Genomic DNA, 25,416 nt, shown 5'->3' on the forward strand with positions numbered 1-25,416 from the left:
TTGACAGGAATACATTACTGTCTGTGTCTGTGACCCCCGTTCAACCCACAATCGGTGGGATTCGCCTTTCGTTTCTGCTGGTGGTTGAAATCTGTAGGCTGCTCGCACAGCGTGCTGAATGATTTAAGCCTATTTTGCTCACTCACAACTATTTTTAGTCGCAAATGCGAGTGTGGTGACGGGCGGATCGCCCAACTGCTGATATTTTACTCCACACGGCACGCTGTTTGATTGCGTTATCAAAACACGCCGCTATTATTCGGCCTTGCTTTTAACTTATTCCACCGAATACCGAATATGTGTTTTTTTGCAATATTCGGCCGAATATATTTGGTTACCGAATATTCGGTGCATCCCTACAAAACACTCCCAACAATAAAATCTTGTCCCACTGTTTATAGAGATGAACAAAGACTAATGCACTAGTTGGCAAATGAAATAAGTTATTGGATCTTTTACAAACATATGCAAAAGGTTTAAAATAAAACAAAAAGGCTTCAAGCTGCAATGGATCTGAAAATGTCTGAAGAAAAAAGACTGAACTGACTCAAAGAGAGACAGGTTGCAGAAAAAAACTGTGCACCTAATAATTTCTAACCACACCGTTTCCTTATAAACTCTGCTGCCAGATCACACAGCAGAAATAAACAGTGACATTTTCAGTCACATCTTTGTAAAGTGCAGAACAGCTTTCTGACTGACATTCTTGTTTACAAACAGATCTGCTGTTTGTTTTAAGCAATTGATTACATCAAACCAACCTGTCATTTAGCATAGCATGTTTTCCTGACTCACACATAAAAGATCTATTTAATCGCATTATTATATGATACTACCACTAGTCTAGCCTTAACAGAGAGCTTGTATACTTTCTATAGCTCACATCCAATCTGATACAAGTGGCTGTAAAGATGGATTTATGACGGACCTTTTTATAAAGTGTCTGATAGAGCTGGAGGTTTTCCCAGAATGTCTCAACACTCCAGGATGGACATCTAGAGTGACACCACCGTGGCCTGAGATCATGTGTCGGGGTTCATTACGCATTAGGCTTCCAACACGTCGTCAGCGCGGGGGGGCTCAGCTTATACTTAGCACCACACGCACACACACAGACACACACACGTATTCTACTTCAAGGCAAATGGTCCTGGACTCCCCTCAATACCCGATAAGTGACCGGGGGCTCTGATCTGGCCAGGCAGGCGGCCTTCTAAGTGTAAATCTAAATGGTGTTAAACTGTGCTGCAAATACGAGGTCCCCTGTTGCTAATGAGACGGTTTAGCCAGAGAAGGCCACACATAACTGGAAAGCCTCTGACTGATCGCGCTGCTATGAGGCATTTATTGAAGCTGGCAGATCTTATTTTCACACTTCGAGCAAACCCGACTCCCGGTGTGAGTGTGCAAGGGGGTGTGTGAGCCAGCTGCATTTCATTGTTGACGAACGCAAGCAGATTTATGGGGGGCCAGATGAAAGGTGTGTGGACTGAAGCTAGGTTTAACTGGCACTCCATCGACCCTTGTTTTTGTCAAAGTAAAGGTTGCATGTTCAGACAAGGTTTGTTGTCAACCTGCGCAATGATTCAGTGAAGGCAACACAGAGCACATCAGTGTTATTTATAAGGAGAGATCACAATTAGCCATCCATTAATTAACAGGAGAAAACATGGCAGCTGTCCAGATCATGCACCAGCCTGACTGCTGATTTAATCAGCGTAGCAAAAAATGAGATTATTAATAACGCCACCCAAGGAGACCACACAGCGCCCTGCTTCGTCAGCACTGTTCAACAGGGTTAGGCTGCAATGCACAAAGTACACAGTGTGGCACTTTTATAGGTAAGCATGATAGCTGTAAAAGCGAATGAAACAAATTGCATCTGTCTGTGACTTGCGGTGGAGCCTGCACACTGCCTATATATAGAGGTGTAAATGCTTTGCATTGGTCAGCCTCAAAACATCTGACAATGCAAATCTAATCTAAGCAAACATGCCACAGTTATGTCGGGCCTCATTTTAGGTTTGTACCAGTGGCCTTTAACGAGGGCTGCCGTGCTCCGCGTTAGCCACCCTCCCTCTGCTGTTCTCTGAAGGGGAATAAGAGGGGGTTGGGGGGGTTGGGGGGCTTAAGAGGAAAAGACAGGTGGACGCTTGGGCGCTTGGGGTGAAACTTGGATTGCCAATGGGGGCCTGCTGGTTGCACTCAGCATGGCCGTGTTGTCACCTCCCCCAACCGTTTGACTGCCAACCTCCCCCGTTCCCTGCTCCCAATCTCCCTCCAGCTCAGCACTAGCACTTCTGTCTGCCCCCTCTAACCCGGACGACAGCAGAGACCCCCAAGCAGCTGGAGTTGATGACACTTGTCAGCAGAGAGATAGTGTGTCCAATGTGTCCGAGTCCAGGCCAGCCTCTCGCTCTCTGATTCATGCACACACATTTACAAGCCTCATACATGTGCATGCTCATGTTCACACTCACGCTCTCCAGCACACACACACGTTTCCTGACACTTTCTGACAGTATATGTCAGCTGATCGTTCTAGGAATTGGTAAGAGGAGACTGTACACAGACAAATACACTCAACTTACTGGACAGTTATACAGACATGATCCATGGTGCACTACAAATGTTCTAAGTCACTTTTACTTTCACAACTGTAACTAGACAGCGATGCAGGTACACTTCACTGTGCTGGCATGGTTCTTGACAAATATTATAAGGATATATATTGAATAAATAAAAACCCTGCACACTAGAATAAAACCTGTCTTATCAAGACCATGTGAAATACTGTTAAATAAACCACCATGACATCTGGTCTGTCAGGGATATTTTCTGTTTCACATTTCAAGACATTAGCTGTACCGTAACTTGATACATCCTGCAGAGGGGACATGGATTTACATCTCAAAATAACACTGCATTAAGTGCGCTGAGTAATTGGTGCTCAAATGACTTCAGACTTGACTTAATCTCAAGATTAATGACATGTAAATGAGATGGGTGCTACACATGGAGTGACATTACTGTAGTGCATGCATAATGCTTATTATGTATTTTTCTAGTCTTTAAAAGCCTAATTTCTACTATTGTGTGCAGACACAGCAGCAACATAGTGTCAGCTGCAGGGCCGTTTATAATATTTCTTGTTTACGAGCACTTTAAACGGTTTATTTCCCTGATTAAAAGGGCATACACTGTTCAGTGACTAACAGTAATTTCAGCCTGTCTGCACACTGCAGCGCCATGTAAATTATATAAGTGTTAAATATGAGTGTTCAGATATACAGTGATACACAATGAAGTTTAGTGTCAAGCTTTATACCCACTGAAACTGTACCCTGTATGATTTCATGTGACAAATACACTTGATTGATTGTTTGATGTACACAGTATTTCAACATGCTATGCGAGCCTGACAGCCTATATCCGTGTCTGCCCAGAGAGGAGAACCAGACAGAGTGTCATATGGCAAGCTGAATTAAAGCCATGTCAACACATTCACCCTGGCAGGGATGAATTTCAGCAACTCACTGACCATTTTGTCACTGTCATGGAGGGGTATGCACGCTGTGCCCCCCAACCTCTCACCATACATACATACACACACAGATACACACTAGGCTGCCTCATGCAATATCCCTCATCTTATGCAGGTGATTTTGTTTTTCTATTTTCCTGGTTTGTAGAGGTAACGTGCAGTAAAAGGCCGATGTACCTATGAGCCCAGGAGTGTCTTAATCACTTTCCAACAGCTTTACAACATGAAATATTCTTACAAAAATTACTCCACTTGCATGATTTATTTCATTTCTTTAAATGCAGAAAAACAACTGCAAATTCAAATAAGATGTCAGCTGAGTATATTCCTTGCCTGCAAATGCAACACTGCTTCTCAGCCTGGAAGAAGTTACTCTTTAAAATCAGATGTTGGAAAAAAAATTGACAGTACAGATGCACCGATTTATGAATATCAGCCAGACATCTATATTGGCTAATATTTGCCTTGCTGACTGCCATGACATTCACAGATGGCAGTGGCCTTTGTTTTTCTGTTGTGTTAAAACGAACTGCGTCATGTCATCCTGGGGACAATAGAAAATGTTGGGACGCTGTTGAGACGAAAGGACGCAGTAAACTAACTATGAACATGTCAGGGAATGCACCATATTGTTTCCCTAATAATTCTGCATTGTGAACATCAAATCCATGTTGACGTCAGCAGGAGAAGAGCTAGTTAACATTAGCTGCTGGTAGCCAGTGGCTGCAACTAACAGCTGACAGAGTTTGCAGTGAGTTACATTATGATGTGTTCAAGCTCTCTGGTAAAATTGAGTATTGGGTAAAGGTAAATTCTAATGTAGTCATGATGTGTTCAAATGTAGTCTTGTAAAATGTAGTTTTTGGTGAGGAACTTGAATAAATACCGCTGTTTAAAGGAGACGTTTGTTGATGTTTTTACAGCAATATAAAACAGATATTGGAGTGGGAATTATGATGTAGTTATATGTAATAAAAAGACCTTTTATGTTTTTCATGTTAAAACAGGTTATATTAAAAGGTGTGTCATAAATGTGTGTGATGGAAACTGTGCTCATTGAAAGGTGGTTAAATGAAGAGCTCAATGACTTTAAAACAGTTCAGATAAACCATCTGTACAAGGTATCAGCTGTGGGCTAAATTGTTACTTTAAACACTGACATCAGTATCGTCCCAGAATTTCATAATCAATGCATCCCTGTTGACAGGTATTGTTTTTTTTCTTCTGAGAAATGTTTGGCAGCAAACAAATGTAGAGAAGTAAAGTGTAACGTTAAACCATAAATTAAGTTCGCTTCTCAACTGAGTATTAGTCGTAGTATTAACATGATTGTTGCTTTTCATCTTGCTTCCTTTGAGGGTTAAATGTAGGATTTAACACATTAATGATATCACGTATGGTGGCATGCTGTACACTTTCTCTTTCAAAATGTTTGTGTTTTGTGTTTTGACCATTAAATGAATTTAATTGATCTTTTGTTTGGCACAAATATCACTTAACTGATTTCTTGGGTAACATAACTGAACACAGTGGGACTCAGTAGAAATACACATAAGGCTGTAGTTGTATCCGTTTCATGCAAACTGCAGTGCTATGATCAGGAAAAATGTACTGTGGATATAACCAGTCCGAGTTTAAGATGGACATTAGTGAAGTGTTTTTAAGGATGCACTCTTGAACAGAACTGAGGTCAGTGATGGTATGAAGTTGGACACATGACCAACTTTAAGTGGGTTTGGAGTAGGAGTTTGGATATCTGAACAATGCCAAGTTGAGTCCTTCAGCCAAAAGCTCCTTTCCTCAAGCCTCAGCTTCCTGACAAGCTTATTCCACTTGTTAGACAGACCTGAATTTTATTTTGTATTACAGACGCCTTCAAAGTACAACTATCATTTGGGCCAAAAATATCTCTGTCAAAGGGGATGATTGAAAATGTCAGAGGATGATGCCTTGTGACAGTGACAGTAGCTATGGGCTTTTTATTCTGCTCTGGTGGAACAAAGCTCCGCTTGGTGGCAAATAAAAGTTTGAGTACGCATGTGTTTGTCTGTGGGTGGTATCTGCATGAGCTTGTGTTTTGATCACTGTTTATATGTCATAGTGCTTTGTGTCTATATTCGTCATGTTTATGTTACTCACACATTATGTTTTTGTCCACTGTTGTGTTGCGCACACAGCGGGTGGTTCAAGAGTGAAATGTACATTAAAACTGTGCATGAGACCAACGGAGCTGCACACACAGGAGTCCAGCCAAGAGATTCACGTGTTGAGTCACACCCTGTTGTCAGGCTTGTCTTCATCACAATCCCTCTCATCCATCATCCAACAACTGCTTCAAGGAAGAAACACAACACTCAAACCTGCCACAAATGGCTTCATCTTAAAACAAACTTCTCACCAGGAGACAATCCAAAGGGCTGCTTTGATTAGCAAGAGAGCCAGGTAGGAAGAAATTAAAAACATGTGATAAACTCTGTTGTTTAGTTGTTTGTATCAGCTGCCCCGCTCTGTTTACACAACAGCCAGGAACACACCACCTCCCCACACTTCCTCAGGTCCCTTCCCCTTGCATCCACAGCACTTTGCAGCTTGTTAGTGGAGCAGGGTGGTTGGTGCAGTGCCCCAGAGGCGGTGGCGTGAAGGTGACATCTATCACTTAGAGAGCTGGCGTACTATAAATACCATCAGCGGACTCCCTGTGGTCCCGCCTTGTGACAGCTTTAGCTTGGAGTGGGAGGGAAGCAGCTGATGTGGGGGCTGGTGGGGAGGGATGGGCAGGGAGGATTTATCCACTGAAGAAGGGGGGGGCGGCTCATCCATCCCTCCTATGTTTGCTGTCACAACCAGAGTTATCTTAATTATACCATTCAGACACAGAGCTAAGTGTTCACTATGAGGAATCACACACAAACACCCACAGTCTTGAACTTTGAGTAAGATCTACATAGACGGCAGGTAAACATGTAAGACACATTTTCATTTTCTTGCTAAATGCCAACGAGGAAAGCTCTAACCATTTATCTTACATTAACATGCCTGCACTCAAATCACGTCACATGAAATTAAACTTTACTTTTAAAAGACAATCAGTGCCACCAAAAGAGAGATATACTTGCAGAGTGCAACTGATAAGCAGACAGACAGTTTGCAGAGTCTTGACTATACAAACAATTTAACAAGACCTTTTACCAGAACCAGTAACTGTTAGGTGTTTTTAAACAATACTTCTGATTGAGCATGCAGAGACATTAAAAGCTAATTCCAGGTTCTGCTTAATTTCCATGTTCAATTATTTTAGTTTTTTTCCCAGTGTTTTTATTATGTTATGAAATATTTATTTTTTTATTGCACTCTTGTTTTAACTCTTTGGACCCCTTCTGAGCTGTGTCCCTAATAAAGTTTGAATTAAACTGAGTCGGTATGTTGGCTTGTTTAAGTTATTGGTGGAATGCAAACAATGTTATATAAAGGCAGAAACTGTATTTTTAAGAAGAAATGTAGATATCAGGCACAAGTTATCTTGGGTCTCACTATGTTCCTGTATGGAAACTGGTCACAAGAGTAGTATCATTTAAAAAATCATGACACTAATAATCTTAAAGTGATACTGACACTCAGAGTGCATTTGATCCACATATTGTGAATGGAGAGGTGTGTAGTATAGCCATACTTGCATGCATTTGGGTGGCATCTCAGCACACTCAACTGCCAACTCTGTCAAATACACTGCGCTTGACTTCACTACATCACAGACTGTCTGGGTTTTAGCTGATGCTGCTGGAGTGTGAGTTCTGTGCTGGGGACAGTTGTAGAAGTCTGTCACATAAGGTGACAAGGCTAACTGTTAGCATCATGTGGTTTAAGTTACCTTCTGGCCATTTATGGATTTAACAAGAGAGTCGAGCTGTTTCTGTGACGGCGTGTGATTTGGCTGGGACTGTTTAACAGCTCCATGTTGGATGTTGACTGCTGCTGCTGCTGTGTTAGCTAATGCTAACTGGGTAGATGTTGAACTGACCGTTCACCAGTATGGAAAGACAGCGAAAGGAAGACAGCGAAAGGAAGTCATGATAAGATCTCTTCTTTGTCCAGTCTACTTCTCCTAGACATAACTGAGCTCAACATAACATAATTTTGAGATTTTGACTATTTTCTCTTCTTAGATTAGCTCCTGAGAAACAGCCTCCTGTCAATCTTTATTTTAAATCTGAAAATGCTCCTTTTCCCCTCTCACTGCAGTCATCTTTATTCATCTGAAATAATCAGCCCCTCAGATCACAGTAAGATCCAAAAGAAAACTTGACTGGCTTATATTTGAGCCTGCACAACTTTAGAAATGTATCAAGTTCAGGCCTCAACTCTGTGTGTTGTATCTGTTATCTGAGTTGAGATCATCTGATAAGCCTGTGAGCACAGCAAAAGAAACCCTACTGGTTTATTCTTTCGCTCCTTATTTCTCCGAGGGGGGGTTAAGGAGAAACAGATCACATCAGGATTTAGTCATCTCCAAATAAAGAAGCTGATTTGGTTCTGTTGAGACAGAGAAAAGAAAAATTTTCCTCTGGATCGAGACGGCAGCAACAGAAAGTCTGCTTATCTGACAGGGAGTTGGGGCAGTCTGGGATCAGACCACTGGTGCAAAAAAGACTTGAGAGCAGGTATCATTTGAACGTAGATGTTTGATACTACTTTGTATACTGGGTTATTCTGGTCAATACACTGAAGGTATAAAGTACCGATACTCAGGCCTAGTGGTTACCCTCTCTTACAGTGAAAAATTAGTCACTCAGGCGGAAGCTTGTAATATTGTTTTTTAAGTTAGGAACTGAATGCGTGCGAAATATTTTGACCTTTAACTGATGCATGCATATGGAATAATTAGACTATTAAAGGGCACAAAAAAGCTCCAAGCCATGTCGAAACAGTCCTCACTGCACACACCTAAGACTTATGAACCAGCTGGAACTACATGCAATCTGCTTAAACTTTGGGTTAGTTGCTTAAATAAGAATTGCTAGGCTAATTCTATCTGCTTGTTATAATACAACAATGTATTTTCTTCATAGGAGAGTCTGACAGAGGTTTTTTTTAAATATGATTGAGAGGTGTGTTGCTCTGTGCCACAATCTGTTTCTTCAGCTGTGACTGTAACTATTTTTTTTCAAGGGCTTGGACAGTTTAACAAGGGATCCTTTCAACAGGTGAGCCAGTAGTAAAAAGACAGGCGTTTCCTAAACCAACAAACCACAAGAGGTGCACGTACAAACCCGTCTTTATAACAACGAGAACCTAACAGTGTGTCATAGTTATGAGTAACCGTTCACCCATCTTTTCTCAAGTCTGACTTCTACGTCCTGTCATCAGAGGTAAAGCCTGAAACCACAAGAGCTGGAAATGAGCCACAGGCATTTTCCACAGTGTCAGGGCAAGCTGTGAAACTTGTATTTATGTTATGATGTATTCCATTTAATGATCACTCTGAAAGACAAAGCTTGTTTCGGTCGTGTATGAGTTGTTTGGCCACATACCAGCTCAGAGCTGTGACAACAAACTGACATGCCAAAAGAATTAAGAAATCAAAAGGACATTTTAACTTTGAGATTTCTTTACTTTGCCAAGACAAAGAGATAAGACATGAGAGACCTGAAGGTTATTGGTGCCTATGACGAATATCTAGTGTTGCTAGCTCTCCTGAGACAATGTCTCTGAAAATGTAATATAACCATTGAACTGTTTACTTTCTTTTCCTTGTCTGAATCAAAAGTCTACAGATACAAAGGATTGTATGCTGAACAGATTGTAAAGCCTCTTGAGGAAAATTTGTGATTTCTAATACTGGGCTATGTCAGTAAAAATGAGTCAACTTGCTGTGGTAGACTGAATCTTGCTTTAGTTTTGAAATCCTAACTGATTCTGAAATTGGGTTGCATTACGCACATGAGGGGGAGCTTCTCGGATTGTATATTGGGATATCTATTCAGCAAGAACTGAGAGGCAAAATTTTAAGTGTCAGTTTTAATATCTGTCAACAGTAGCATGCTAGCTAACGTAACTTCAAGGGCAAGAATGTTTACCATTGCTTGGCAACACCATCGGACATCAGCTCATTGGCTATTGTGAATGTAGTGACGTAATCATTATCATAATCATTCAGATTTTAATCCTAAATATCAAACATGTTTGAAATTATTGGGGCGGTCCTAATGAGTCTGCGAGCAGTTCAACAGGTCTAAGACTGGACCTGTGGACTCTCACATTACCACATACTCTAGGCTTAACATCAGCACCAACCAAAGTCCCAGACCACATTTCTCGGGGTGAATCGGGGATTAAACGGCCCAAATCTCCTGTAGTCTGAGCCGGGCTTTACTTGATAACAGTGCTCTTATTTGTGAGTTTTGCAAGCAAAAATGGCTCAAATTTATCATTGAAGAATAGATTAAATAAAAGAAATGCTTCCCACAACAAGCTTTTGTACTACAGCAACAGAGAAGATGTAACCAAATGACACCTGACAATAAATATTTTGTTCTCTTGATGGGTTTCAAAGCACTTCAGAGTGCAGCTGGGAGATGTATCCAGCTCACTGTAGGTGCAACCTGGGGCTTCGGGGTTGTGTCCGAAACACTAAATTTGTAAGTAGGTATTTCACTATGATAACTACCCAAACCCTCTCAACTGAATTTATACAGCCCAGTCACCAGAAGAAAGTGTTGGCATTGTACATTTCTGCAAACCACAAATATGTTATATTTGCACATTAGAGTAATATATGAGCTGAAAATCATCATGAGGTGGAGGGGATGTCAACTAGGCGAGATGGCTGCCAACCTGCAGACCACTGGAGACCACTGTAAACCACTTTGAGACCTACAAACAACAAAACCAAATGTGTTTTAGTGAGTCATTGTTGTGTTTCCAGCGGCTTTTTAGCCCCTAAACATGGATGTTTTGGTGTTTCTCCAGCGAGGACAGTGCCACAAGAAGCTGTTGTTTTTTCCCAGACGTTCCTGGCCAAAACATGATCTTTTTCTGACCATAATCAAGTGTTTTTTGTGCCTAAACATAACTACAGGTCAACCACAGCATTGTTGAAACTTATCTACTACATAATAATGTGCAAGTGTAATTGTCCGTGGTTTGTAAAACATACAATGCCAACATTTTTTCAGACGATTGGGTTGCAATTAGAGTGACTGGTTAAATTCAGAACTTTGCCTTTTGCTGTATTTCAGTTCTCTCAATACAAAGCCTTCATTACTGCAGCTGATGACCCCCAAAAAATGAAGTGTATATATTTTGTTGAAACATGTAGAATATTATTTCTATATGATCCACATCTCAGTGAACACGCTCACAAAGATCCTTGTTTTAATTATAGTGTTTACTGGAGTCTAAACGCCGTCTAGTTAACCTAAGAAGCTTTTTGAGTGGAGAGCTTTTTGGGTTAACTACATGGTTGGAGGCTTATAAACGTATATGACATAGCAGCTCCAGCAGCATGAGGATAAGGCCTCTGGAGTTTTGTGGCAACAACTTACAAAATGACATGTTTCAAAGTTCATAAGCCGAAGCTGGCAGAATGTAGCTTTTTAGTTTTAAGCACACCACTTCAAACCGGCCGGGGCGTAACAAAACCACAATCATAGATGCCTCAGACTCCAAACACGTTGTGATTTACAACACAGTTACCCCTGAGTGACTAGATTTGCTTTTGTGGTATTGCTTGGGTAAAGTATTCATCCCTTGTGATGTTAATTGCACAAGGGCCAATAGCAGGGACTGCTCTAGGTGTTCTTAGATGTGCTCATTATTGTGTCATAGTTAGTGTTCAGAAACAGTACAGTGTTTGAGTCTGACGAGCCCTTACTGCAGTGTGATTCTTATAGTTTGCTCTCTGTCTCCTGCCAAACTGAAGCTTACTGGCATTGCGGTGGCAACAGCCAAATTGTTTGAGCTGGAAGGGGACGACACAGGAACTTATTTTTTTAGTGTCCTCTTAAATTTCCTCCAATAAACATCTGTCTTCAACATTTTTAAGGTGTTGTCATAAACGTATGTGGTGTAAGGAAGTGTTTTCTCCTGATGTTAAACTTGATCTATGCTGGAGCCATAGGCATGAATGTTGTGGTTGGAAGGTACTGAGTTATACCTGTCAACCATGGATTCAAGAGAAGAGGAGGAAATGCCAACTTTTAACAAGCTTTCAGAGAACAGGACGTTTATGTTCCAGTGTTCATAACCCAACTGTGTATTGTGGTTGGGTTTTGAATAACAGTGGTTTGGCTCACAATGCTGAGCATATAAACTCCGTGCCTCCACTGTTTTGGCTGAACTTAACTTGAACAGATGCTGTAAAATTCACTTCAGTGGGAGGCCAGGCCTTACTGTGGTTACCAAACTTGTTTATGGTGTTGTCATGTAAATGCTGGAAGAGTCACAGAACACGGCACACACACGATGTGTCATCATAACTGTGGTCAGGGTTAATAAATATAATTTTTCTTAAGGTTTTTCAATGGATTAATTTTATGCAGGAGTGCCAGCAATTTCAAATTCATGTGGAAATTTAAGGAATATCTGTTTAAAACATAACACACAAGCATATAATTTACAAAATCCTCATATTTAAATTTTACCAACCTACATTCGATGAACAACAGGGGACGTTGATGAATTTTGGTGCTCTAACTCTGCCAGTTCCTTCTGCTCACTTTGTTTTTGCACTGAGCCAGTAGAGGGGAAAGAACTGGCAGAAAAAAACTTACAACCAAGTCCAAAAACAAAGATATGAGAGACATAACTTAATGTGGACGATCTTCATCTTTTAATTGGAAGTGGGTGATTTTGGCACAGATGACATACAGATTGGTTGTAATCAAAGCACCAAGCTGTGGGTGTGGCAAAGGGATGTGGGCAACCCTACAGCTCCAGGACTTGGGAGTACAAAATCGCAGAAATAAAAGAAGCAGACAGAATTTCCCCCCTGATATACATACATTGACACACAGTATGTTGACTCAGGATAGCATTTCCAGGCTCGAAGATACCCATCGTATTTGCTCATAGTAAAAGTAGAATAACAGATAAAGGTCCCGCAAAGCTCCGTCTGCATGTTTTACTTTGTTTGGTCAGCTGCTGCCAAGATGTTATCTATTCTGGAGTATCTCATAAAAGATATGAAAGAGCCCTTCCTTGCTTGGTCACAACGCCTTGCTCGAGGTTTTACTGTAAAAGTCTGCCTGGTAGATGGGCTGATAGAGTGGATGGGTGGGTTTACCAACATGTATGAGGCATGCACGAAAAATCTGTGCTTTGGTCGGCTATGTGTGTGGCACACAGCGTGTCTGCTTATGTGTCACTATGTGCTTCAAAGAGAAATAAAACCAATGCATTGGAACTCTGAGCGAGTCTATTCTCAGAGGTCTGACTATGTAAACATTTATTGGGATGCCTTAAAAAGCCCATACTTCCTTAACATCTGCTGCTGTAGTGAATTACAAGCACAGAGTAAAATGTCTAAATGTTCTAATTAGCAAAAAGTTTGGCTATTTAAATGTATTGATATGACTAGGCCTGTAAAAAAAACAACTCGTAATTAATAAAGACTAAACTTTAAAAACTTGAAAAACAGATACTGTGAATAAGCTGTAATCTGTTTTGAACATGCCACCTCTTCGAATGTCACTGAGAAGCAACCTGCTTTCAAGTTCAAAGAAATGACTCAGGCTGCCGTCTGATTTCTCTCATCAAAATAGTGTTTGTGTAACAACACTGGCAGTAATACAGACTATTTAATATCTTGTTTCTCACAGTCTCTTTTCTTTCTCTCGCTCTTTGCAGGTTCATGTACACAAAGATTGGCAATTAGCTGCGATGATGACTTTCAATGAAGGTTATTTTCATTTTTGCAGTGGTAAAATTAAATGTTAATTAAAGGAGGGCTATTCTGATGTTTAATGGAAGTGAACAAATGTAAAACCAAGGGCAAGAAGAACAAGTGCCTAACTGCCGATACTTTGTCTATTAGGAGCAGCGGTGGCATGAAGCAATATATAGAAATCAGCAAAATTCAGGTTTGCCGAGTATTTTGAGTGCTACGATTGGCTGAAAACTGACTTCATTCTTCAGTATCTTGTTCGTGATAAGGATGACGAGTGGCTGTCTAAAAGAAGTATTTCACTGCTGGAAAGATGGTCTTGAAAGAGTACTGTTTGGGTCTTGAACTTTTGGTTCCAAAGGTACCATACCCAAAGTGTTTGGTGGAAACGGGGCTTGTATCTAATATACTGTACTTGATAACTTCAGTAAACAAAACCCATTAAATTTGTTACAACTGAGCTATCAATTAGACAATTACTCCTCCAGATGTTCATTTCTAGAAGGAAAAATGAAAAGCACTAAACAAGAACAACTTCAAACAAAGTAAAATATGCCATGACAAAGTCTGTCCACAGAGAGACTTGTCCTGGCAGCTGTGCAGACTCCTTCGCCAAAATCATGGAGTGCTCTTATAATTTTAATCAGTGAATGCCAAAACTCATCCGAGCAGAGAAATTCTGTGCTGATATTAAAATGGGGTACGCCATGGCACGCACCACTGGATGCACTCTAATTCGGTGGCCAAGTCGGGCACTACTAAAAACACCACATGGCAATTTAACAATGACAGGTCAGGGCCACTGAGAAACATACACCACTATGTTTAGCAGTTACACCACAATACAGAAAACAGAATATCAAACCACAGCAACTAGGCAAAACAGTGAAAAAGAACTGAGTAGGTGTGGGATGGGGGCAGCTGGAGCTTAGAGAAACTCATCCATAATCATCTTAAATGATGATTATGGATGAGCCAGGCAATCAAAATGTCTCCCAACACTTCCACATCAATACATTTATTCCTCACACTCACAATAATCTAATTGTGACAGGAAACAGATTTCAGTGGCTTAACGAGACAGCAAAGCCAAATCAGTGTCCTGAAGCTCTGTTCTGGGTCCTGTTCAATAATTCATCTGGAGTGTAGAGCTCAGGATGTCACCTCCACTGCTACAGGCTTCTTGGCCTGGCTGGCAGTCTGGTTAGGAGGGCTGCCTTCTGCCATTAGCATGGCTCTGATCAGATTAACAGCTGGGCCTTTTGCCAGCACAGAGGCACGAAGAGGGAGAGTCCTGCCTGGCATGGCTTGGGTATATCGTGGCACATTTAGCAGGTTGGAGTGTCCACTGATGCACCACACTTAGCACACTGCCATCATTATGACACAAGTGGTGTGAAGCCCCTGCCAGGAAGGGGAAGCAGCGCAGGTGGCTCAGGACATCAATACTGCTTCTTCTGCTTTCACCTCTAACTTCTGAGTCATTCCAAGATATAATTAGGACTTTTTTGGACTGCGGTCTGACTTTTTCCAAAAGAGCAGAATATAAAAATTTGTATCTATATTTATATATAAATTGTGTCTATTTTTTTATCTTGAGGACTTTGAATTAGATGACCATATGCAAAAGTAAAATTTCATTAATGAAAATAATTTCAATGACACTGGCAGGTGAAAATAGATATGTACAAACTGTAAAGTGTATTCAAATGTGTGTGTCTGAACAACCTAAATGTTATGGTGTGTTCACACAGGGGCTGTCCCGAATATCAGGTTTTGAAGATCAAAGCTTCAGTTAGACAGCTTCAACAGTAGGTGTAAGGGTAATAAGAAACAAGGACATAGGTTGGACTTTGTTTTCACCACAGTTTTCAGTCGATGCACTTGAAATAACGTGTCGTAACATTAGCCATAATAGCTAACGTAAGACAAAAAGAATACTTTGCAGGACGGCTAGGCTGTTACTTACAGTTTTCAGGTGATTTGCCAAGCTTGAAGGAAGGCTTCAAAGTTACGTTAACTAAAGGCCCCTGGCAGTGATACCAGTTCGTCCTTTACCACTCAGGAAATACAATTTTAATCTGCAGTGGCAGAGAACATCCCAAAACCTGCTGGACCAGTGATATCCTTTAAAAAAACTGAGTAGAGCTGTGTACTGGCAAGAATCTGCGATTTGATTGCATCATGATACAAAGGTTACAACGTATTGCAATACTGTAAGCAGGGTGATATATGGTGATTATTTTTCAAATTCAGATTTTAATTGGTGGTGTGCCATTCATGAATCTGCCTGTTTCATATGCCTGTGTTTTTTCTGTTTATGTTAGTGATATGTTGTTACATTGGAAGAGTCAAGATAGATTAAAATACTTCTATCTAGCAGTTAGGAGGTTTAAACAAAACCACTGCCATGAATCTTTGCATGTAAATCATTGATTAAAAAGTGACTGTGTTGTTGAGAATTGATGCATTATCACAAAACATGATATTCTGATATTAAAGTTTACTGATTTTCTTACATCCCTTGGACTAAGCAGCCTTTTTTGTCTTTTAAGAACTAAGAAGACCTATTTTAGTTCATACTATTCATAACATTTAGAACAGTAAATTAATAATAACTAAATCTGCATAAGTAATAATTATTAAATAAATGCAGTTGTAAGCCTTTGTATTAAAATAGATTAAGTTATTTTGCTTGTAAATGTCTCCCTGTATCCCTTTAATAAGCAAAAAACACATTTTCTGATTCATTTTCAATGTGCCCCCAAGACTCTCCAACATTGAAGCACATGTGCTCCTCGGAAGAAAAAGTCAGCATCAAGCCCTGGACTATCATCAAGGCTTCATGTAACTGTCTGTGCATATGAAAAGCAATTACATATTACTAAAAGAATGTCATTGAGCTCAAAAAGTGGTTGTAAAGGGAAAGAGGAGGGATAAAACAGGAGTCAGGGGGATAATGATACAGGGGTTAAGAAGAAAAGATGGCTAGGAGTGAGCGATGATGTTACAAAGGGATGGATTGGAGGGAAGGAATAAAAAGATAGTGTGGAGAGTGATGGCAACCCTCCCACAGCTCTACCTGTGGTGGAACAGATTGGACCCGCCGCAGAGCGTTCTGATTGCCGTGGCGACTGAGCGTCAGCTGACAGATGGCTGCCTCCAAGCGCAGGGCAACGGGCCGTCCCCAGCTTCCACTGATTGGAAGTCCGTGCACACACAACACTCCTCACGCCCACATGCACAGACTGGTGGCCTATGAAAAGGGTGAGGGAGAATGGAGGACATGGTTGTTTTGATCTTGGAGGTGTCAGGCATCTTGACTGGTGCGGCTTACCTAGATGACCACTGGCCAAACTAAACACATCCAATCTGGGTCACATCCCCTGCTCACATCAGACAGAATATATGGAGGGGATGAGTGTGGATCTTTAGCGTTTTAGCATTTGTTATGGTGTAAAAATTAAGCAATAAGAATCAGACAAGTCACATTCAGCGGCATCAATACACAACCACAGATCCAAACTAAGTTCTGCATAAAATTTGGAAGAGAAAAAGATACGTCTGTCAAAAAGGATCTCTGGAAGTCTAACCATCTCTCTACACTCCTGTACCTGTGTGTCTGTGTGTGCGGCCTGTCCCCGTCTTGCTAGCTCACAACATTTACTGATCACATACCTGCTTCAAGACACCCACAACATTCTTAAAAAGTGACTAAAATGAAGGACACTGTCTGAAATATTCAGGTTGCTTTATCAGTCTGCAAAACATGTGATTGTACAGTAAGATGTGGCAAAGAAGGTAGATACAAAGAATAATACAAAGACAAGCAGTCAATGCAAGGCATGTAATGCTAGCATTAGCAGCTAGCGTTACTTCTTACTGGCCCCATAATAACAACTCCCAGTTACTGAAGCTAAGTGCTGCTTTACTTACAGGCACATACAGGGCCCTGTTTAAACAATATATATAGCTCAGGGTCTAAAGTGTATTTAGGGTGTGTCAACTTAAACTGGTCATAGGTGTGTTTTGTGTAGGTGTAGGTGTAACATGAATTCAACCATCAGCATCATTTTACAGTCAAAAGCCTGGTGCGACTGCAGCTGGCGCATTGCAATTTACATGGCGGATGTGACAAACTGGAGAAGCAGAAACTGGTTTACCTCTGAGAGTTACGCAGTTAGAGCAGTAATGTCAATGCAGCAAATATCATGAGATGTTTAGGCAGCAAAACTGAACGCTGTAGTTAGAAACTTGACGGAGATAACAGAACTAAACTTTTAGTTTCTGAAATAATCAAAGTTACCCTGCTCCTTGGGCGAAAATGTGCAAAGCGTCTCTTTTAATGGGGAGTTGGACAGCAGCTCTGCTCTGAGAATGTAATTAATATTTTCCTCATTAATGATGCATTGTTTCACCCACCTACAACCTATCAGCATGCCCCTGTGCCCCTTTCTGAACAATGTGCCCTATATATAGCATGAAAATACTTTGCCATTCTGACTTTTGACTTGCTGGTTAATCGCACAATCGCTTTCTGCTGCCATAATATAGCAACACATCAACAATGCACCTGACCACACCTCATTTTTAGATCTACATGTCAAAAGGCGCACAGACTGGTACAAGAACACTTGCTACTTACACAATATGGGTGCTGGCTGTGAAAATGACAACTATGTCAGTCTGAAACTAGCAATGACAGTCGTGCTATGCACTGCTTAGCATTAGATAAGATAAGAACCACAGTGTTATTGAAAATACTACATTTAGAGGGATGAAACTGACCCATTCAGCAGTTCATTCATTCATTCATTTTCTGTGACCGCTTATCCTGTTGGAGGTTGTGGGGGAGCTGGAGCATATCCCAGCTGACATTGGGTGAAAGGCAGAATACACCCTGGACAGGTTGCTCAGGGCTAACACATAGAGACAGACAACCATTCACACTCAAATTTATACCTACAGCCAATTTAGAGTCACCATTCAGCAGTATTTTATTAAAAAAATCATCCTTCTAAGGAGCTGGCCAAAGAATTATCCAGTGTATTACAGCCTGTGTTTACTATTGTTGTGGCAGACATCATTTTCTGGAGCATTTCTAATGCAGCATTTAAAGTAAAAATGAGGGAAATTGATTTATTTCAGTTACACTTTCATTATTCAAAGGAAAAAAAAGATCAAATCCTAATCTCAGCTGAGTCGCACTGCATCAAATCGGCTTTAAGTCACAGTGTATCACTAATAATTTATCTGCATGGTTTTTGTTTTGGATCGTGGACTGTATACGTAGATCTTCAGATCGGATTGTCCGAGTGAGAGAGATACCATCACCAGTGTTTGTGCACGGTGTGTTCTTTATAAACCTGTTTTTTTATCTGTCATGGATAAAGACAGTAGTCATGTCAAGGTCAGATACGTGGACTGCTTGTATTGTATTACAAACTTGGCTGAAATCTCCAACATCAGAAAGCCAGTCCAGTTGCATTACAGACAGACTATGACCTGGATGACAGAGAATCATCACAGATATGACATGCATACATGTAGGTGCAGATGATCAAGATTACCTGCAGGTCACATGAGTGTTAAAACCTGTCACGAGCTACACCTTCAAATGATCTTGCCTGCATTCTTCAACTTAGACATGGCCCTGTTAAAAACACCCTCAAACAATCCAGTCAGCAAACTCATACAACTGTGAAATAGACAATAATATAGCATATCGCAGCAGCCATTTCCCTACACAATTCACTTTCTTTCTGCACCATTTACTTACACACACACACAAACACACACAAGCACCAGTATTGGATCTGGGAGGCAAATGGGCTGCATGTGTCTCATGCCTCTCCAACACCTCCTGTTGCCATAAATATCTTGTTATGAAAGGCAGGTAATGAAAAGCACTGCCTTGGTAATCCGTGACGGAAGGCAGTTTCATGCTAGTTTAGCTTCCATCACCTCCGTTGCTCCCTCCACCGCCCCACTGAGACAAGCCTTCGTCTCTTGTGCACTTGTCCTCCCTCATCGTCTCCTTTTTGTCCCTTTGCAGAGAAACTGCACGGGTCATCTATCTGCAGGACCATTTGTTCATATTACATGTGTATTCTTTGTTTGCTTTTATTTTGTTTTTCTTTGATGGTGGCGGAGTGTAAGGACGGCATGAGTTTGTTGTTTTGTCCATCTGCCCAACATTTTGGTCCATTACCATGAAATTTAGGGTGCTTTAAGACCTCGAGTTGTCTTGCTTTGGTCCGAGTCAGGGACTAGTTTTGTTACAAAGTTGTATAATTGACTAGAGTTAGTTCATGTTCTCACGGCAGCATTTACAAGCGGACCAGATCAAATGCCTTGCACGAGAAAGCTGCTCTTGATTGGTCAGAATTCCCATGAGGGAAAAATCCAGGAAGTAAAGAAAATGTTGAAGAAGAGTACACTTGCAAGATAAATGTGAGACTTTCTAATGTCACAATGGAGGGACAACTACGCAGGCTGATTTTAGCGCTGCTCATCGTGGACTATATTGCTGTCATTGTTCATTTTAGTCAAACCATACAGTTTGAAAACGAGGCACGGCTCCAACTAGAAAACAATGTTTTGATGCACTGGATGTGCTGAATGTGCATATTAAGGCAGTACAGGAGGAGGTGCACATTAATAATCCTCCAGGACTGTAACATGCTCATGTTTAACCCAAACAATGTCTCATGTGACTGCAGTTGGTTCAGATCCAGGTTGGAACACGTTCTCACCATGTTTTGGTGCACACCTGAGTGTGATTGCTGTGTTCACACCTACTGAAACAAACCGTACTTAGGGGGCAAACGAACTTGAGTTACATTGAACGGAACCAAACAGGGCAGGTGTGAAAGCGCCCTTAGAATCAATATTCTTTGTCCCTACAGGATAATTTCTTATAATCTTTCAGAGTTTTGACATTATATACCCTATTAAATATAAAGGATAAATTCATTATTTTGGCAGCCATGTGCGCTTTGACTAAACTGTTGCTCATGCAGGAATAGTTTTAAAAACCCTTTGACGCAGGTGCTCATGTACAAAGTCCATGACTATAAACTACATTTAAACACATAAAAAGAGGCTCCTCAAAAATGACAAAAGAGAAATGTAACTCACAATAAAGGAATACTTCACACATCTATTTCCAAACAGATGCGCAGGAAAGGGACAAGCAGAGCACAACTTGAAAGGCCTAGTTACCGAAACATTGCAGCATTAAAATCATTATTTTTGCAAGTTAGACAGTGTGAGAGAGTTCCTCTACAAATGAGAAACTGTGACATATAAAACTAGTTACTTTCATCTCATATTAATGTAGCTGAGGAAAAAAAAACGCTATGCTTTTCAGCGAGCTTCCTCTGCCCCTCGGTCAGTGAGGGAGTTGGCTCATCACACAGCGAGCCATTGATCAGGGTGGATTGCAGGAGACAGCAGCTCAGAGCTGCGGCCCTCAGAGGAAGACCCTCTCACACATTCTGGCAGCCCTTCCAACAGAATAGGTAATTCTGGAACAGCAGCTCCCTCTTCACCCGGTGCCAACAAATTTACAATTCAAACATGAACCAAGGTGTTGAAGAGGAATGTTAGAAACACTTTGATTTGTTTTTATAAGAGATTTGACAGAGGTCGGATACATGGAAGCCACTACAGTGTCGCTCTTCAAAGGAATATAAATTGCTTTTCTCCAGATTTTACTCTTTCCCTTTATGTTGATCCACGTTTGTGTCTATAGTCATTATGGAGTTCTGATATACTATATGTCAAGTCTGGATGTGAGTACAGCACAATGTAAATGTGGTTTTGTTTCAGATATTATCTACTAACACAGGCAATGTACTGGCATTTTATTAAACTAAAAAAATGAATCAAGAATATTTTTCTATCAGCATATAGATGCTTTACCTTGTCTGTAAGTTGTACAGTGCATCATCTCATTACCTCATTACCCTTGTAACCATTGTTAAAGTTGAATGATATTAAAGTGTGTCATTTTTAAAAAAAACAAAAACACAGCTTGGGGATGAAAAATTTTGGAACAAGAGAAAAACCGTCAAATTATACCTACTAGGGATGCACCGATTAATTGCACATCAATCTTGACAGATATTCATTGACTGCCATTGGCCTATCACCAAATAAGATGATATTTTTCTGTTGTATCACATCAATTTTGCGCAGGCTAAAAAGGAGAGCTCGAGACTAACATCTTCCTGTTGTCCCGGGGACAATAGAAAACATGCTCAGGATAGACAGAGATCTTCCGTGGGGCACCTTTGGGATGAAAGGACGCAGCAAACTGACTATTGGCTCATCAAGGCAACCTATTGTTTCAATGATAACGCTGCACTGAGAACAACATTTCAGATTTGCAATTGACAGCAAGAGAGCTAGCTCATTAAGGCTAGTTAGAGTCACTAAGCTAGTTTGGCCTGCTTCATGTACATGCTGCCTCAGTCACTGGTATGTTTTTATTTACAAAGGTATTGTTGGTAGAATTCCTACCAACTTATCTTCTCTTTTGAATATGAAATATGGAAATTACAACATCAGTTTACAGGACTTTTTGCATCTTGCTGTACCAAAAGCCAGAACTGAAATGGGAAAAAAAACATCTAGTTTCTCTGCACCTGCAGCATGAACAATCTGCAGGATGATCTTAAGCTTCAAGACATGGTGACGCTGACTGACTTTAAAACCATGGTGAAATCTGTTGTTTGTATGCAACTGTTTTATCTGATCATTTCATGTTACTCAAATCTATGAGCGTGGTTGTTGAAACTCTGCATTGCTGCTATTCTTGACCAGGTCTCCCTTGTAAAACGATATTTGATGTCAAAGAGACAAACCTGTTTAAATAAAGGCTAAATAAAATGAGTTAACATTAGCTGTCAGCAGCCAGTAGCCGGAGCTAGCAGCTAATGTTAACTTATTTTATTGCGCACTGAGTTTACTGTGTCCTTTTGTCCTGATGGCGCCCTAGGGAAGATCTCTCTTTATCCCGAGTTTTCTATTGTCAGCAGGACGACCGCAGCTAACAGCTAATGGAGGCTGCGTAAGTTACATGATGATGTGTTCAAGCTCTATTCAGTAAAAATTAGTGTTATGTGAAGATCATAGTGTTATCATGACGAGTTTAAATGTGAGAAATTTGTTGATGTTTTCACAGCAAGAAAAAAATATTATATTAAAGGTTGTTTCATAATGTGTATGATTGAATTTGTGTTCATTCAAAGGTCGTGTAATTAAGGGCTAACTCACTATAAAACAGGTCTGTTTGTTTATTAAGGATTGCTTTGTTTCCCTGGCACAAAAGGGAGAGTAAATAACAACAAAAAACAAAATAAACTAGAAAAGCACTCAGAGAGCGCAGACCTCTGCCAAGCAGCTCGGATTTCCCGCCATTTTATTATTTTATCCACTTCACTTCAACTGATCACCACCAAAATTTTATCATCTGTTCCTTGTCCCATTATCAACCTTTCCTGAAAATTTCATCAAAATCCGTTCAGAACTTTTTGAGTTATTTTGCAGACAAACAAACAAACAGACCAACGCCGGCGAAAACATAACCTCCTTGGCAGAGGTAACAAAAGCAAAAAAACTGTACTGGTATTGGCCTAGAATTTAAAAATCGGTGCATCCCTAAAACCTACATCATTAAGACACTGTGGCATATTATGCACTTACTAAACGCCCTCTGTCTACAGGTTGTTGTTTTTTTTTATAGAGGATAATCTTTATTCCAGAGGCTGCAGATGAGTTAGTGCTCTGACTTAAACCTACAGTGTTCTAATACTGTCAGTGGGAGAGAAGACAATGACCCCATATAGGCTGCTGTAGATACAAAAAGGGGACAAGCCGATTGCCTTTCCACACAGCTAATGCAAAATGAATGCTTTTGTGCCATTTGGTGGTTGTGTGTTTGCACCAGGCTTTGAGTTTCCTCTGATTATTTATGGATATATTGCAGTTTATCCAAGTCTTTATAATATTTGTTTATGGTCAAAATTATTCAGAAAAAAACGTGCATATTTGTTCAGATGTTGCTGTGCTGAAACGACATCATCCAGTCTTAGTGTTCGTATGCATATGTGCATCCACTCTCTCCAGACTATGTTTATCTCTCACTGTTCGCCTCGCAGCCTTCAGGCATGAGAGCTCAGGTTCCACTGCCCTCCCCAAAACTGAAAAGCTCATCAGGAGATAATTCTGGGAGCTGCCACAATGCCAGCTATGTGCCACTGTCACCTTATCTTCCAGGCCTTTTGCGCCCTGCTGCTCCTGTCCGTGCCCTGGGGAAGACAGCTTAGTACCCGTTCTGGCTACAGCAGCAGAGGAGAGCAGGGCAGTAGAGATCACTCATTTTAATAGGCCTGTCACATCTGTTTTTAGAACCTGCGGAGGTCTCCTGCTGCTGGCCTCCGAATGAAGTGACCCCAAAATGATGTGACAAGCTGTGATGAGCTTGGGGAGGGGAGCTTTAGGCCAGAGGAAGGGATTAGATACAGGGTGAAAAAGGGAAGGGATTACATCAAAATCATAAAATCTACAGACTGCAGCATGCACTATGATTTCATTTTTTTATGAATAATCATGAATGATAATTTTTCTGTACATTTCAATAATATTGCTTTTGTTAAGGAATTCGTTACTTTATTTATACTTATGTAACTTCAAATTTACCACTGACACTCAACCCACAACAAAACCTGGTCACTGCTGCATTTTACATTATATGTTGACTCATATTTAGTCTGTCTTATTTATTGATCGCCATTGGGGTCACTTTATTTTATATGCAGTATGTTTGTGATTTAAACATGCATGACTAAATTCACACGAGTTGATCGCACTCCAGTACAACAAAGTCAGATAACCAAGATGTTGTTAGCAACACTAGCTCAAGCAACGTTAGCCACTATTAGCAATATCAGTTGATGAGAATGCATTACACTGTACTTTGCACATACAAACACTGTACCAACATGTCCACAGATATAAGTTGGACAGGACTGTGTGAAAAATAGAAGTGCAAATAAACAATATTGCTACAGATTTTGCAAACGTTGAAATGCAAGGAACCTCATCAGATTTTGAGGTCTGGGTTGATGAGGTTCCCTCGACTTTATGAGTTGGAAATCTGACTTCAGGGGGTGATCCAGTTCAAATTTCCAACAGGGAACTTGGAAATTCTGACTTCCCAGTACAAATGGTACGCACTACTAAGGCTTTCTCTCATCACCAAAGCATTTTTAAAAAATTAAATTAGGGATTGCAGTGGTCACACTATTGAATATCTCCACTGGCCATAGTAAACATCGCCAATATGCAATAGTGCAAATGTGAGTACATCAGATGAAAATATGAGACAGTGAAAAAGGTGTATCTTTATAATAATATTTAGAGTTTGGGATGTGAATGTGATGTTCCATATGCTTAAAGCACGTAAACTGAATAAACAAAAGGAGAAAACTCAGGGCGACCAGCCTCATTAACATGTACCATACATTTGCATGTTTTTTGTGCATGTGCTTGATGTTGATGTGATTGCATTTCCATTGCAAAAAAAAAAAAACACTTTACACTAACCCTCAACACACCTAGATACTACAGCACTGATTTCAATGTATTTGGGGGCATTCACTTTTATAAATAAACCAGTCATGGATGGCAACATGTCTGACTTTAACTCAACCCTACCAAAAATGGTCAACTGTGCAGGCTCTCAGGTGTAGCTTCATGAATTCAGGGCTGAGCTTTTTACAGTCAAAGTGTTGTTTTCTTTAATCTCCATGAACAGTCTGGTAGACAGATACAGACAATTAGGGGGCTTTCACATCAGGGGCTCAGGCCCGGATCCGAGTACACTTGACCCCAAGGTCCAGTTCATTAGGTCAGGTTGGACACTGTGTACTGTAGCCGCACACAGATCACCTTAGGCCCCGTTCAGATGTAGTGTCTAAAAGCG

At 40.6% G+C, this 25,416-nt stretch overlaps 1 long non-coding RNA gene across 1 annotated transcript in view; it reads right to left on the bottom strand.

Annotated features, from left to right (window-relative positions):
• LOC126390993 (uncharacterized) overlaps positions 1–16,636 on the bottom strand; it is a 119,683-nt gene extending 103,047 nt beyond the window's left edge. The window contains exon 1 of the long non-coding RNA XR_007570008.1: positions 16,507–16,636. This is a non-coding gene — a long non-coding RNA (uncharacterized LOC126390993). The remainder of the gene's footprint in view (positions 1–16,506) is intronic.
• Positions 16,637–25,416: the final 8,780 nt, after the last annotated feature.

The sequence above is a fragment of the Epinephelus moara genome, chromosome 1, assembly GCF_006386435.1.
Source record: "Epinephelus moara isolate mb chromosome 1, YSFRI_EMoa_1.0, whole genome shotgun sequence".
In the NCBI taxonomy this organism is placed as follows: Eukaryota; Metazoa; Chordata; class Actinopteri; order Perciformes; family Serranidae; genus Epinephelus; species Epinephelus moara.